We start from the raw sequence: 14,590 nt of genomic DNA on the forward strand, positions 1-14,590 counted from the left end.
AAGTCAGGCTTTTCACTTTTCCGATGAAGACAACCGCTGAGAGTGAAGAAACGACGCTGTTCGACTTCAAAATCTCCAGTCGCAGACGACCTTCGCTTTCGCAGTACAGTCTATAGGCAGGTGCAATGTTACTCATTTTGATCAGCTCGTTTACGTATATTTTTTGCATTCAGATCAATTAGAATGATTGGAATCAAAGCAGGAATAACTTCGGCATGCAAATGCATTTATTTGGCGAAATCAGTACAGCAGTAAGCTAGATTTTTTCCCTTCAGTTTGTTTGCGTGACTGAATTTTGTCTTCAAGAATGTACCACTTGCTTGATTTTGATTGTTTGTTCAGCTCATTGGCACAAAATGCATCTTGCAAAATATCAATTTGTTGAATGAAAACGGAATAAGTGACGTTCTAACATTTATCTGCTTGCAATTTTAAACAATCGCAAGGATAGATCTATCTGCTTCATTGACAGACAGATTTTCATTGAATTTAAAAAGCATGACTCGGTTTGCAGGCTCTCCGATTAGATCTATCTAGTGTTTGTGTTCTTAGATTTATTGGCCATGTGGGCTGTTTACGATCATAACACTGTGTTGGTTTGTGCTGGTGCAATCTGCAGATCAAAGGGGATTGACCACATGGTGATGCAGTGATCAATGCAACTTGTGTTCACCACTCAATGCCTTCTACCAATCTCAATGGCAAAACGAAAGGTACAGTAACATGCTTGTGATTTCACATTATGTAATGTCTCTGGCGATCAACATAGTTTTTAACTCTAGTCTAACTGATCATGCTTACTACTATTAGTATTCAATTACATACGATATATATATTCTCCGCCCCAGCTCCACCCTCACCCCATAGCACTGCCAATCAGCCTCTACACTACAGTCCAACAACTACACCTCTAAAAGCCCCCCCCCCCCCCCCCCCTACCCTCCGTGCAACATATGGTCATAGGGAGTGCTCTAATTGTTCCAGAACATACCCGACCACACTCATACACAGGGTACTGACAAAGGAACTTTTTTTTCAGTCTCCATCAGGGCTGTCACCTAATATATGCAGACAGGTGTAACGGACGTTTTAGCAGCCACTGTACCACACATGTCATAAGGTAAATATAGGTATGTTAGTATATTTACAAACTGTTCACTCTGTTGGTTTTTCTTGCAGCATTTATTCAGAAACTCTGTAAATTGTGGCAATTACATATGCAGACGTTCAACTTATTATTGAAGAAATAGAGTCAAAATTGGTTTATATTAAGTATTTGAATTTTGATCATGTGATCAGAGAAACAGTTTCTTGAACAGCTAAGCTACAAGTGAAGTACAAAGACAACAACATAAACAGGTGACTGGAGACTCAGGCATTGGTTTTTTTTTTTAAATATGCACAGCAATGTTTACTCAGTACTGGGGGGGGGGGGGGGTGGATTTAAAGTGTTCTTTTGGCTTCCAGAGAGGTGCTACGCCTGTTAAGATGGAAATGAAATAGAATAGTTGATGGTAAGGGTTATCACAAAACAGCAAGGATAATGTTGCATGCCTGTATTTTCAGTTTGAGTTTTAAAAAAAATTAAATACTAGTTTTCTGATTAGCTTTAATTCACGTGAGAATATTATAAGATGCTACCTTTTTTTAATTTTTTTTTTATAAGATTAGCTCATTGAGTCTGACAGGAACATAATTGAGGAATGCTTATAATTTCTTGGCCAGCTAAAAACAAATTAAAACCCTTGAAATGAAGTTTACGCAGGTTAGATGTGAGGATATCTTAATTGGGATAATGCATTTACCAGTAATTACAACGAGAGATTTACTTAGAAAAACTGAAGTCATTCATAAACAATAATTATGATTACAATCACAGAGTAAGGGGAAACATGGCCTTTGGTCTGGAACAGCAGCTGGAATGGTCTACTTGTCAAACCTGCCTGAATGTGCTTTTTTATTTTTGTATACCTAGTGTGAACGACGTTTAGGTATTTGCAGACTAATTATTGTATTGCTGTTGTTTGTTTGTGAGTTATGTTATGGTGTGTCCTAAATTGGTCGGAATTTGTTGTGTAACAGTATGTTCTCATTTGTAATTTGTTTCTCCATGACCCCAGAGGAACAGACTTCATATTAGGCCTAAAAAAACAAGAAGGGCAAAGCCCATACGACTCACATGCTTTACACATTTTTCCTACCAAAATACATGTGACCTTGACCCAAGGTCAAGGTCATCCAAGGTCTTGCAACATAAAGCTGTTAATTCAAGACATAGGAAGTACAATGGTGCTTATTGGCTCTTTCTACCATGAGATATGGTCACTTTTAGTGGTTCACTACCTTATTTTGGTCACATTTCATAAGGGTCAAAGTGACCTTGACCTTGATCATATGTGACCAAATGTGTCTCATGATGAAAGCATAACATGTGCCCCACATAATATTTAAGTTTGAAACAGTTATCTTCCATAGTTCAGGGTCAAGGTCACTTCAAAATATGTATACAATCCAACTTTGAAGAGCTCCTGTGACCTTGACCTTGAAGCAAGGTAAACCAAACTGGTATCAAAAGATGGGGCTTACTTTGCCCTATATATCATATATAGGTGAGGTATTGAATCTCAAAAACTTCAGAGAAAATGTGAAAAATGTGAAAAATAGCTGTTTTTTAGACAACATTTATGGCCCCTGCGACCTTGACCTTGAAGCAAGGTCAAGATGCTATGTATGTTTTTTGGGGCCTTGTCATCATACACCATCTTGCCAAATTTGGTACTGATAGACTGAATAGTGTCCAAGAAATATCCAACGTTAAAGTTTTCCGGACGGACGGACGGACGGACGACTCGGGTGAGTACATAGACTCACTTTTGCTTCGCATGTGAGTCAAAAATAGGTGTGGATACGGTAACCCGACCTACCCTATTTTTAGGGGCCGACCCTATAACTTTTTATTACATTTGTCACACAAAAAAAAGAAGAAAACGAGTGCAGAAAACGCAATGAAAGCGAAATCGCCCGAGTCGCACACTTATTTCCCTGTCAAGTAGGTTTAATTTGTACACATTAGAAAAAAAAGTTAAAAAAAAAAAAAGTGATTGCCTACCTTCCTACCCTATTTTTTTGGGCTATGTTACCGTAACCACACCTATTTTTTTTTTTTTTTGCCTTAAAACCTTGAGACCCTGAAAATACTGTTTTTTTATTGGGGATAGGCAAGCTCTTGAATTCTTCAAGCCTTGAGAAACTTTCCAGTCTGATATACATGTACCAGAAAAAAGTGTGATCCTAACAATAACATGAATACTTAATTCAATATGTGCAGGAGCTACTTCGGCAGACCCATATGGCTAGTATCACAATGCAGGGAAGGTGAGTTCATTGATTTATGCTTTTTCCACCTTTTCTGTGTTTGATGTCAGCCGTGATTACCCAATGAGAACTTCAAAACATGTTGCTGACTTGCGAAAACCCAACCATGACATCTGATGTAGTTGTGTAGCCCATCTAGAGGATAGAACATCTAATTTCGTGATAGCATAGCAATGTTGTGTACCTGACTAAATCTCTGCACATCACAGTGAAGTCTTACTTTATGATCATATGATTCAATACCCCCCCCCCCCCCCCCCCCCCCGACTAAACAACGAAGAGCAGGCACTACACACTCACATAACTACCAACTCCACAATGTCATTTCAGAATCAAGCAATCAGGAGAATGAAAGGATTCACCAGTGCTCCGCCACTCGGTTGGATAGCCATCACTAGGCACAACAAAATCCATTATTGAGGGTTTCTTGGTCGTTTCTGAAGCTAGGGCTTGGAAGCTTCACATACAAATATTCCTAAGAAAAATCCTTGTCCTTGAGTAAGATTCCCAGTGAATGGGGCCGAAAACAACAAAAATGAATACTATTTTTTTTTTAAATCAAAACATTGTTAAATTTGTTATCTTACTCATTGTGAAAGTCTGACCAAATCTGCGACATTGAGGCAAACAAGTTGGGGTGGGCCTTTAACTAAATACTCTGAAACCAGCAGCTGCTTTAAGTAATTGTATGTGTGTTGTCATTATGTACTGCTTGCACTAAATGCATTTTCTTTATCTCCTCAGAATCGAGCCACCCAGAGAAAGACCATTGACATGCAGGGCGCATAGTAAAACATATATGATTATGGCGTGCAAGTCGGTCGACAGGTGCCAGCCATTATCATCATAACAAGCGATGCAGATCATAGTTCCTTATGTTTTATGTTGTGCACAAGTCCCTAGATCTGCTTTAATTTTAATGTAGAATTTCATTATCAGATAATTTGAAACATTTTGTTTAATTAAATTGTAAATACGTCCAAGTCAATTTGCAGCATTTTTTCTTTATTGTTCTTCTATATACCCTTAAAACTAACACATAGTAAAAACAAGAGGCGAAGCCTTCAAGGCTCCCGTAAGAAATCAACAAACAGTAACATAACACATGCAAACTCACTCACTCCGTAACACACACAGAATAGTCAGGTTATAAATACAAGCCACTTTACCTATGCAGCATGGTGACCCTACAATATGCGAAACATGTCGACTGCAGCAGCCTGGTTCTTAAAATAATTCTGACGGTCAACACAGCCAGAAATGCCAACAAAGACAAGAAAGCTGTTGCAAGGTAAGCTTACCAAACGTTACATAGCGAATCATATGATAGTGCGTAAACAGCAAACAGTAGATCTACAATCAAAGAGAGGATCGAGTCTGGAATGAAACGCGATACAGATCTAGCATTCAAAAACTGTCTTTCACGTTCAAGGAAGTTGTTGCAAAGTACTTAAGACTTACTAAATTGTACAGACAAAACCATGACAGTGCATGTTTTGAATCTGAGGAAAAAATCGTGATCATTTTGACTTTGAGAACAGATTCATTCTGTTTCCTTATATCTGCATGTTCAAGTAAATGGTGGACAGTTTTTTTCGGGCAGAGTAAACTTAACTTGAGACTCTACTGCAAGTCTTGAAATTCACATAAATCGAACCACGAGCAAAGACATCCAAACATTACAGGCACTTTAGATCAACTCATTTCACTAGAGGTGACTGCCTAGCACTGTGTTTGACATCCGTGTCTGCTGAAATAAAAAGAAATTAAAACAAAACGGATTAACAGTAGGTGACACGTTATGAGAGTGGGAGACACTAGATCTGTCTCTGAACTTACCGGGATACGGCTGCAAGATCGACACTGACTGCCGCGCTTTCGACAGCTCTTCCTCGCGTGGACATTGGAAACACGCTGTGCAGATCAAATTGTAGGAAATCTCCCTTTGGTATCTTCTTTATTTACTTTTCTGGAGCTTAGAAACCGAACAACATGAAATCGTCTTCCCCGGCGAATCGGCGAGGTGAGAACTGGACCACAATCCTTCGCGCGACCCCTGACCTGATCTTGACACCTGACCTGCCGTCTGCATGCCAAACACGACACAAACCAGTCAACTGCTTGTACCCCTTCAAAACCCCCCACCACCCGTTTTCTTTGGATACACGCTTTAACTACACACATGCCGACACAATGTTGATCATTGCTTCAATAATTTGAAGATGGTGCTTGAAAATTAACCACGTGAAATGAGTATTTCGGTGTTTAGCCAAAAATGTTAAAGTTTCTACCACAGACATACACACATACATACATACGCACGCACGCACGCACGCACGCACGCACAGACAGACAAAGTTTATCATCGCATAGGCTACACTTACGTGAGCCAACAAGAAATGTTTGTTCAAGGGAGATCATCTGAAGCTTTTTTTTTTAAATCTGTAAAATTGCATAGTGACATCCTCCAAAAATAAAATGTCTTAAGAATAAAGGTATCTACACGGGTTGTCTACCTATTTCTTGATAGCTTTGCTTTTAAGTATAACTTTTTTTTCAGAATATTTTTTGTAATAAGTTTTATTCAAGGGAGGCAATAAAAAATATTTACAAAAATGTGTCCAATTGTGGGCTTACAAATATAAACATTTCTTGTAGCCCCAAGAAGTGTGTTTTGTCTTGTAACTATTGTGATTTGAGAGCTTTAGCACTGAATGCTTTGCATCCTAGTGTGAATAGCATTGTAAAGCTTGCCTCTTGCTAATTTAGTGCAGTAGAATAGAAAGCAGCCTACTCCACAATCTTCTTTCATATTCTGTGCATACTCCTTGACAAGAGAACCACGAGATTTGTTTTTATTCCGATGTTGCCTTTTCTATTCAATTAAATACTTAAATCCTACGTGCAACACAAACCTTTTTTGTGTTGGTTTGTTTGTTTATTTTTATATTTTGTAAGTATAGACCGTACTAGAGACCAGTCTTTCACCGCCGTATGATTGATCTGGAAATCTCCGCTAAGCAGTTCAATAACATAATTAGTACATGGCTAAAGCATTTTTGCTACTCCACTCAAAATATGTCTAACTACGCACTCGTACTCTCTCCCTAACATAACACTTGTTCATGCAAAATTGTTTGCGGATTAGTAAAATTTGCGTGAAATATTGAATTGCGAATTTTTTTAAATTTTTGTTGTTGAAAATTACGTTATCTTCAAAATAGATGAGTGTTTACTGAAGCGATAAACTATTTATACAAGTTAATAAGAATGGTTTGTAAGATCAAATACAAACCAGCAATACAACTGCTGTCGATAGATTACCCCCCTTGACTTCTCTGTCTGTTGGGTCAAACTACGCCAGACATTCCTCTTCTAGTGGCTCCATAGCATGAGATACAGGCTCCGAGGCAGAAACTGCTTCGTTCTGAACTTGAATACATCGGTTCCTCTCAGTTACATAGTCTTTTAATTCCTTCTGTCGTTTCAATGCAACAGGTAATCAAGCCTGTGAGTGTTGCATACTGTATCAAGTTCTGGTGTATTAGCGATCGAAAAGTTTACGAGGTAGTTGCAGAATCGATGTTTGTACGTACCTTTCTGGTCAGTTATCAGGAGATAAAAATTGAAAACAAATGACATGTATGCAACATAAGAGGCTAAAATGCTAAGAAACTTGATGCCTCATCTGTCTCGGTTGCTAGTCTTCATCGTTCATAGCATATAGCAATACCATTTGTTGTGTAGAATCAATATGTTATTTTTTCTGAAATAAAATATTCACGAAGAGGGTTCGATTCTGATCGAGTGAATATATGTGTCAAAAGCTGAATAAAACAATGCGTTTGTCTTTGACTGGTGAAGTAGAGCTGAAGCTTTTTGTGCTGGATGTAAGCTTAGTTGGTTTTATCACACACACACACACACACAACCCTGATGTTTGTCAAAAATGTTGCATGTTCCTGCTTCACAAATGCCTGCACAAAAGCACACGGATGTACACGTACCTACCTACATACCCGTGCAAACAATCTACCACTGCAACACCACAGCCCCACACATTTATCCAAAAGTTGTCTGAATATCAATACTGGCAATCTTGGTATTGAACGGGGAACTCTACTTTCATGGCGTATGTGGTCTAGGTCTCATTTTATACAAGTCATGCTAAACCACCCTTACAAAATAAAAAGCCACACATCGTGTAAGCTAATCGACTAAGCAAAAACCAGACACGCGAACAAACAAAAAACGAATACTTTGATTTTCAACAAACTTAATAACAGATTTAAGTAAATAATTCTATGCCATGCAAGGAACATTTCTATTGAATTCGGTCGATGCTTAGATCTAGAAAAACACCAGCTCACTTTATGGGGATTTGAATAGTGCTGTTTCATGAGTTCCAGATCTAGACTGACAAGGTAGTAGAACATTTATTTTTAGCTTGTAAAATTGAACTTGCCCTGCAGTCACCTTAAGTCGAACTGCTTTCCCTGCCACCGGGTGCAGCAGTTTGGCGGGGGGAGGGCCATAGAGTCGGCAAACTGGGAGTGGAACTTGACGAAATGTCACCTAGGGCCTAGTACGATAGCTTCTCTTCGGATTGACGTACAAACAGCGTCAGGGCCGCTTCAAACTTACATACGGATTACGATTCCTATCCCCAGTTTCTCATGTTGGTAACCACTGGCTATTTGTCAGATGTGTCATTCTCCCACATTTGAACGATGCTGTAGTGCGAGCCGGTCAAAATGCCCTTTAGTTGTCAAACCACGTTCTCTTTTTCCGCACAAACTGTTTTGCGTTCCGGACCGGAACACACTGAGGAGATGATCATTGACTATTTCTGATTGGACAATGATGCCAACGCCCACATGACCCTAGCTACAATGTCAAGGTCGGAAAGTCGCTGGGATTATAGACATTATACAACAAATTGTTCTGTCAGTTACATTGAAAACTCGTTTAAAAAACCCAATGCAAACCTTGTTGCTTGTTGAAGAATGGAAACTGCTTTTGCTTTTCCCCATCCAAATGCGATGAACGACCATGCCATCAATCAGCTCACTTTTCTTTTGACCAGTTAAGGCACCTCCCCACCAAATGCAAACAGGGTTTTTTTGTGGTATAAATCTGAAAGATATTTATTATGCACAACAGAATCATAAAAGGATTCTTAGTTAAAATCACCATTTCAGGCAACAACAACAATAAAGAATCAAAACTTGACTAAATATAAAAACAGCACCTAAACACACACACGATGACACACACATAGTGACACACTCACACACACACACACACACACACACACACACACACACACACACACACACACACCTAAGAAACAAACACACTTTTTAGTCTCATGATGATGTAGGCCTATTCCAAGAGAGAAAAAATACATCAAGTCTCAATAATTAGCACATCTATCTTCCAAGTTCCGTAGGCAATACTCTAGCCGTCTAGGTATGTTACCAAAAAATTCAAAATCAACATTTTGATCTATATCACTTGAAAGAGCAGAAAATCAGCATTCCAATGGTATATATAACTCTGAGATTGGATAAGTGTAACCCGAGTTATGAATTTTTAAAGTAATAAAATTCGTAATAGAGGCAAAGAGGATAAATTGAAATCATTTTTGACATTTTTCAGCTAAAAGTAACTGTAACTCACACATTTGTTTATCAATACAGTATTGTTCAATTTTGTATCAAAAGAAAGGTTCAGAGTTCTATTAAACAACTATAAAAAATTAAAAAAAAATTTTTTTTTTTTTTTTAGTAAGTTAGTATGAAACTGAGAGCAGACGAACTTTACCGACCGCCATGTTGGATGTGAATACAACATGGCTGACAATCCGTACGCAAAACGGCGCATCCTTTAAAAGGTACTTCGCATCGTTTTATCGACTTGAAACTTTGGGAAACAGCAGGAAAATGGTCAAACTAAGTGTTCATAGTCGTCTCATAAGAGTGCATAGGCTATAAATTGTTTTATAAAAGTACCTCTTGTGTGTCTTCTTCGCCGGATAATCTGGCCGGCGAGCTACAAACTGTTGGACTCGACATCTTTCTCAATCTTAAAGTCAAGAATGTGCTCTACATCATCGACAGGGTGCGCACGTGAAGTAAATTCGGACAAGAATAGAAAAGAGGACCCCAAAACTGAGCCAGTGAGAGTGATCAGAAAATAGGGGGCCATTTTCTCTGACGTCAAAATTTAGCTGCGCGCGCACTTTTTAACATACCTAAATACTCACTCAAAGTTTGTAAAACTCTTGAAACCAGTCCAGTTATGTCTTGCGCCTTCGGTCTTAGTATTGGACTGTCCAGTCTGGTTCGTTTCTGTTGGTGTACACGTATCACATAGTGCTTTTGCAACTGCCAGTTTTCAATCTTCCCAACGCAATTGCTGACAACTTGCCGTTACGTCCTTCGATAACCAGGAACGAAAATTCTGAGTGACCTCCCTTGATCGCCAAGGGACATTACTCTCAGTCTCAAACTTTTCACTGTGGCATCGAAATTAAAAAAGTTTCTGTAACAGTTTTTAACACGCTAGCAACTTCAAAGTCAGTGTGACTGCTGATACATGTATAAGATAACATGCTACACTTCAGCATATATCAGGACTACACAATACAGATCTTGTGACGCTGAGGCGAATGGCAAATGGAACTTTCAGCAGAAGAAATTCAGGTAATGTTGAACTGTACTGTTGTAAATTCATAGTTCACGATCCGTTGGCATTGTGATTGTTGACTTATTTTGCATACGAGTCACAAATATCAAAGCAATATCATGCATAACGATTGGAAAGGTGGATTTCTCTCTCTTTCTTTCCTGCCTTCTGTCTCATTCTTACTCAGGTTCAGTCTCTCTCTTTGTCTTTCTGTCTCTGTCTGTTAGATCTACTCTCTCTCTCTCTCTCTCTCTCTCTCTCTCTCTCTCTAAGAGATCTCAGGAGAGGCATGGGGAGTTATTTTCAAAAATGATCTATTCAAAGACAGTTAAAACAAGGTTTGATTGACAACTGCTCTCTCCCTCCCCCCCCCCCCCCCTCCCACCCATTCCCACTCTGTATCTCTCTGTCTTCATTAACAAGTAAAGATTTGAGTGTGTTTAGACAATTGTAATTAATGCAATTCACACATCGATGCTTTCATTGCAGAGTGGGAGGAATTACAATTAGGGTGGAACAGAAAGCATTCACCTGGATGTAAACTACAAGGTACAACCCCGACATTCTGGCTGTTGAGGCCAAGTAAGTGTTTGTCACTGTGTGTGTGTGTGTGTGTGTGTGTGTGTGTGTGTGTGTGTGTGTGTGTGTGTGTGTACATGTGTGTGTGTGTGTGTGTTTGCAGGTAAAATCCTTGTTTAACGCTTGATGAATGTTCCAGCAACTCAACTCAACTCAAATTTTATTGGCTTCAATTTTCATAGAAGAATTTGTCTTGCGCTTGGGAGAAAATAAGAGTATAACATATAAAAACAGCATTCATATCACATTTCATGTATCACACACAGTAATCACTAGTATAAGCCTACAATTATCACATTTGTACCTGTATCATACATGCAAATAAATAGTATCACATTTCCACGTATCACACACAATATATACATTACATAACATACAGCAAGCTTCCATCTCCCGCGCCCCCCCCCCCCCCCCTCCCACACATACATATCCTCGCACGTGCGTCGACTCCATACAAATGACATCATCAGTCCATTAACTAAAATGCACAATGACTAGTAGTGGGTACATGATACTTAATACGTGCTCAACTAGACCTGCTAACTAAAATAATAACAGAAACAAAAACAAGGACTGGGCACAACATTTACACGTGTGTGACCTACTTACATCAAGTGCCTGTGATCTATAAATAACAATGATTGCGTTTAAAGTAAAACATGAATAATGCCGATGTTTGCTAACAATGAATACATAATAACTAAGATAAGAATGTATGTGCTTTCATAATATGATTATTTTATAAAACACAGTGGGGAAATTTGGAAAATAATTTTTATACGAAACTGCGCACATCGAGTCGAGCTCTGTGGCGTGTGTGTTCGGAGGCAGGAGACACACATGGCTGTGGATATTAATGTTCGGTGGATTAAAAAGGATACCCCGACTTCGGCAGGGCAGAAGGAGGTACAAGACGGTGTGCTGTATTGCTGTGTGTGAGTGTGCTGTGCAGACCTTCTGTGTTATGTGCATGTTCTATTCTAGTCTGTCCGTAGGCTTCATCTGAGGGCCTATTGTGTACAAGGGGAGGTCACTTCCGCCTTATAAACAAACACATGTGGAGACCCACAGAAATACCATAGCATCGTAATGAAAGAGGGCAAAAATACTGATAACAGTCTAGGACATTATTTCTAGGACTGACTAAGCAATGGAACAACATCATGATCTTCATAAGCAAATGATAGTGAGAACAAAACAGAATTCTTACTCTTCTGACTGCTCCCAGTGATTGACATTCAAAACAAACTGTTCTATTCTAAATAGTTGTAAAAAAACTTCATAAGAATAATATTAAACATACATACTTGATTTGTTTAAACATAATTCTAGTGTAAAAGTATACTTTATAAGTTGTGGAGATATTATTATATAACATAAAATCATATATGAGAGAAGGCAGTGTTATTGTTAGGCCTCAGCCTAAGGTCATTGATACATGCTTATATTATATGACGCATTGTTCTAATCCTTGGCTGGTCGGCCTTCACGTCATTTCGACATGTAGGAGGTCTTCTGACAGAACAATTTGTTGTAGCTGGGAAATCTTTACCTATACATATTTTTAGTCAAGGTCCAACTGACATTCTATTGTCTTAGTCTGGGGAAACATTTTGGGAAGGTGTTCTGTGTGAGTGTGTGTGGGTGGGGTGGGGGTGGACGGGGTTGTTAGGGCTGTTGTCCGTGCCAGGCAGCATTGACATAGAGCATTTCATTCAAACACAGAATGATGCTATCAAAGTTAGCAAACTCACAGCAGTAAATTCAACAATATTGGTATAATGCAAAGACAATTTAAACCTTATTTACCTTCAGTTCTATGTTCAGCAAAGAACACCAACAAAGAAGACATAATTATAGTGTTTCAGACCCGGGCACAACGAATCCTTCTTTATCGTGTATTATTCGGTGTGCACATTTCTCAAATCGATTATAGTATAGCGTTCACAGGATACCTCCAGCTTCGCTGGGATAACTGGATAAGTCTGCATTTGATCAATGATTACAGCTTTTGTCATTAAACATTGAAAGATGCAATTGTTTTAAATGTATTCACAGTATTGGGAACCGGCACGGTTGGCCTAGTGGTAAGGCGTCCGCCCCGTGATCGGGAGGTCGTGGGTTCGAACCCCGGCCGGGTCATACCTAAGACTTTAAAATTGGCAATCTAGTGGCTGCTCCGCCTGGCGTCTGGCATTATGGGGTTAGTGCTAGGACTGGTTGGTCCGGTGTCAGAATAATGTGACTGGGTGAGACATGAAGCCTGTCCTGCGACTTCTGTCTTGTGTGTGGCGCACGTTATATGTCAGAGCAGCACCGCCCTGATATGGCCCTTCGTGGTCGGCTGGGCGTTAACCTATTTGTGCCGGAATTTTTTTTTTTTTATGAAAGTGCTTGAAATGTATTGCATTTTATTTGGAAACAACTATGTGATAGTTAAGTTTTTTGCTTTTGGGTGTTTTTGTGATTTACAGGCTGAAATATGTGCGTCCCATACATAGGACGCTAGGATTGAATGGGTAGGGGTTTTTCATGACTCAACATATGAAAAGTAGTTTATTTCTTTTTGTTTATTCAAATAAAACAAACAATAAATGAACAAATTATAACTAACAGAATGATCATTCTTTTAACAGAACACACTTTAACCAGAAATTTAGGTGACTAGGAACACTTTAACCAGAAATGTTGGCCGTTTGGAACGAAAATATCAAACGAAGGGACTAGCATGGATTCAAAGTATCAGATCAGTCTTAGAATATACCATTTTGCTTTCTTTCTTTCTTTCTTTATTTGGTGTTTAACGTCGTTTTCAACCATTCAAGGTTATATCGCGACGGGGAAAGGGGGGAGATGGGATAGGGGAAAGGGGGGAGATGGGATAGAGCCACTTGTTAATTGTTTCTTGTTTCACAAAAGCACTAATCAAAAAATTGTTCCAGGGGCTTGCAACGTAGTACAATATATGACCTTACTGGGAGAATGCAAGTTTCCAGTACAAAGGACTTAACATTTCTTACATACTGCTTGACTAAAATCTTTACAAACATTGACTATATTCTATACAAGAAACACTTAACAAGGGTAAAAGGAGAAACAGAATCCGTTAGTCGCCTCTTACGACATGCTGGGTAGCATCGGGTAAATTCTTTCTCGTCCCAACCAATATGGGACTCCCCCTAACCCGCGGGGGGGTTCATTTTGCTTGCTTTCTTTCTACACAAGTGTTGCATGCACAAGTTGTAGCTTTGACAAATACTAGATCAGTCACTTTGTGTGAAAGTCCTTGAAGCACCGGTCATGAACTGGATTCTGGCACTTGAGGAACTTGTGCTTGGTCTTCAAGCCGCAGTGGGAGCAACGCAGCTGAGTAGGCCAGGGTGTGATGAGATCATCCGTCCTGTCAAAGCGGACTGCTGTAGGCAGCCTCTTGTCCAGGGACGCAGGGCGGCCACGTCCGGCATCAGGACGGGAACGAGCTCGAGCAAGGTACACTTTGGCCACGGCTCGCCGGAAAGCCAAGTCAAGTCAAGTCAAGTCAAGTCAAGTTTTATTGTTCATTACCCAGGGGCATTATAAACAATATTCGCAAATTCAAAAATGCACAAAGTACCAAGTGAACAAAAAGAAAAATAGAAGATAAGAAAAGAAAAAATAAAATAAATATTTGGAAAACAAAAATACACAAACAGTGAACACAAAATATTATAGTACAGAAAATGCAAACACACACACACACATTGATTCCTGGCAATAGGGGACACAAAACGAAAATACGGTTAACAAATCCCAGCACTATGAAAAATTGCTACTAATTAATGTTATAAATTCCAAGAGTTTCGTCAACAATTTCTTATTTCTTGATACGAACAGTTTTTTGTATTTAAGTGAATTTGGTTTTTTCCAGTAGAATGGTGGAATAAGTTCTGCTCTTTTTTCATTGAAA

General features: G+C 39.1%; 2 protein-coding genes and 1 long non-coding RNA gene across 5 annotated transcripts in view; all 3 read left to right on the forward strand.

Moving 5' to 3' along the window:
• LOC138976454 (uncharacterized) overlaps positions 1–6,455 on the forward strand; it is a 6,891-nt gene extending 436 nt beyond the window's left edge. Inside the window, exons 1-5 of one of the 2 annotated variants that reach the window (XR_011459014.1) lie at positions 1–120; positions 620–713; positions 1,040–1,120; positions 3,329–3,375; positions 4,120–6,455. The exon at positions 1–120 is cut by the window's left edge and continues 436 nt beyond it. This is a non-coding gene — a long non-coding RNA (uncharacterized lncRNA). The remainder of the gene's footprint in view (positions 121–619; positions 714–1,039; positions 1,121–3,328; positions 3,376–4,119) is intronic. The other variant, XR_011459013.1, reaches the window with a different exon arrangement.
• The window catches only part of LOC138976489 (transcription intermediary factor 1-beta-like), a 433,321-nt gene that overhangs the window by 96,625 nt on the left and 322,106 nt on the right, over positions 1–14,590 (forward strand). The gene's annotated exons all lie outside the window — the stretch shown is intronic.
• LOC138976450 (uncharacterized) overlaps positions 1–14,590 on the forward strand; it is a 35,066-nt gene that overhangs the window by 9,129 nt on the left and 11,347 nt on the right. The window lies entirely within an intron of this gene.

The sequence above is a fragment of the Littorina saxatilis genome, linkage group LG9, assembly GCF_037325665.1.
Source record: "Littorina saxatilis isolate snail1 linkage group LG9, US_GU_Lsax_2.0, whole genome shotgun sequence".
NCBI lineage: Eukaryota > Metazoa > Mollusca > Gastropoda > Littorinimorpha > Littorinidae > Littorina > Littorina saxatilis.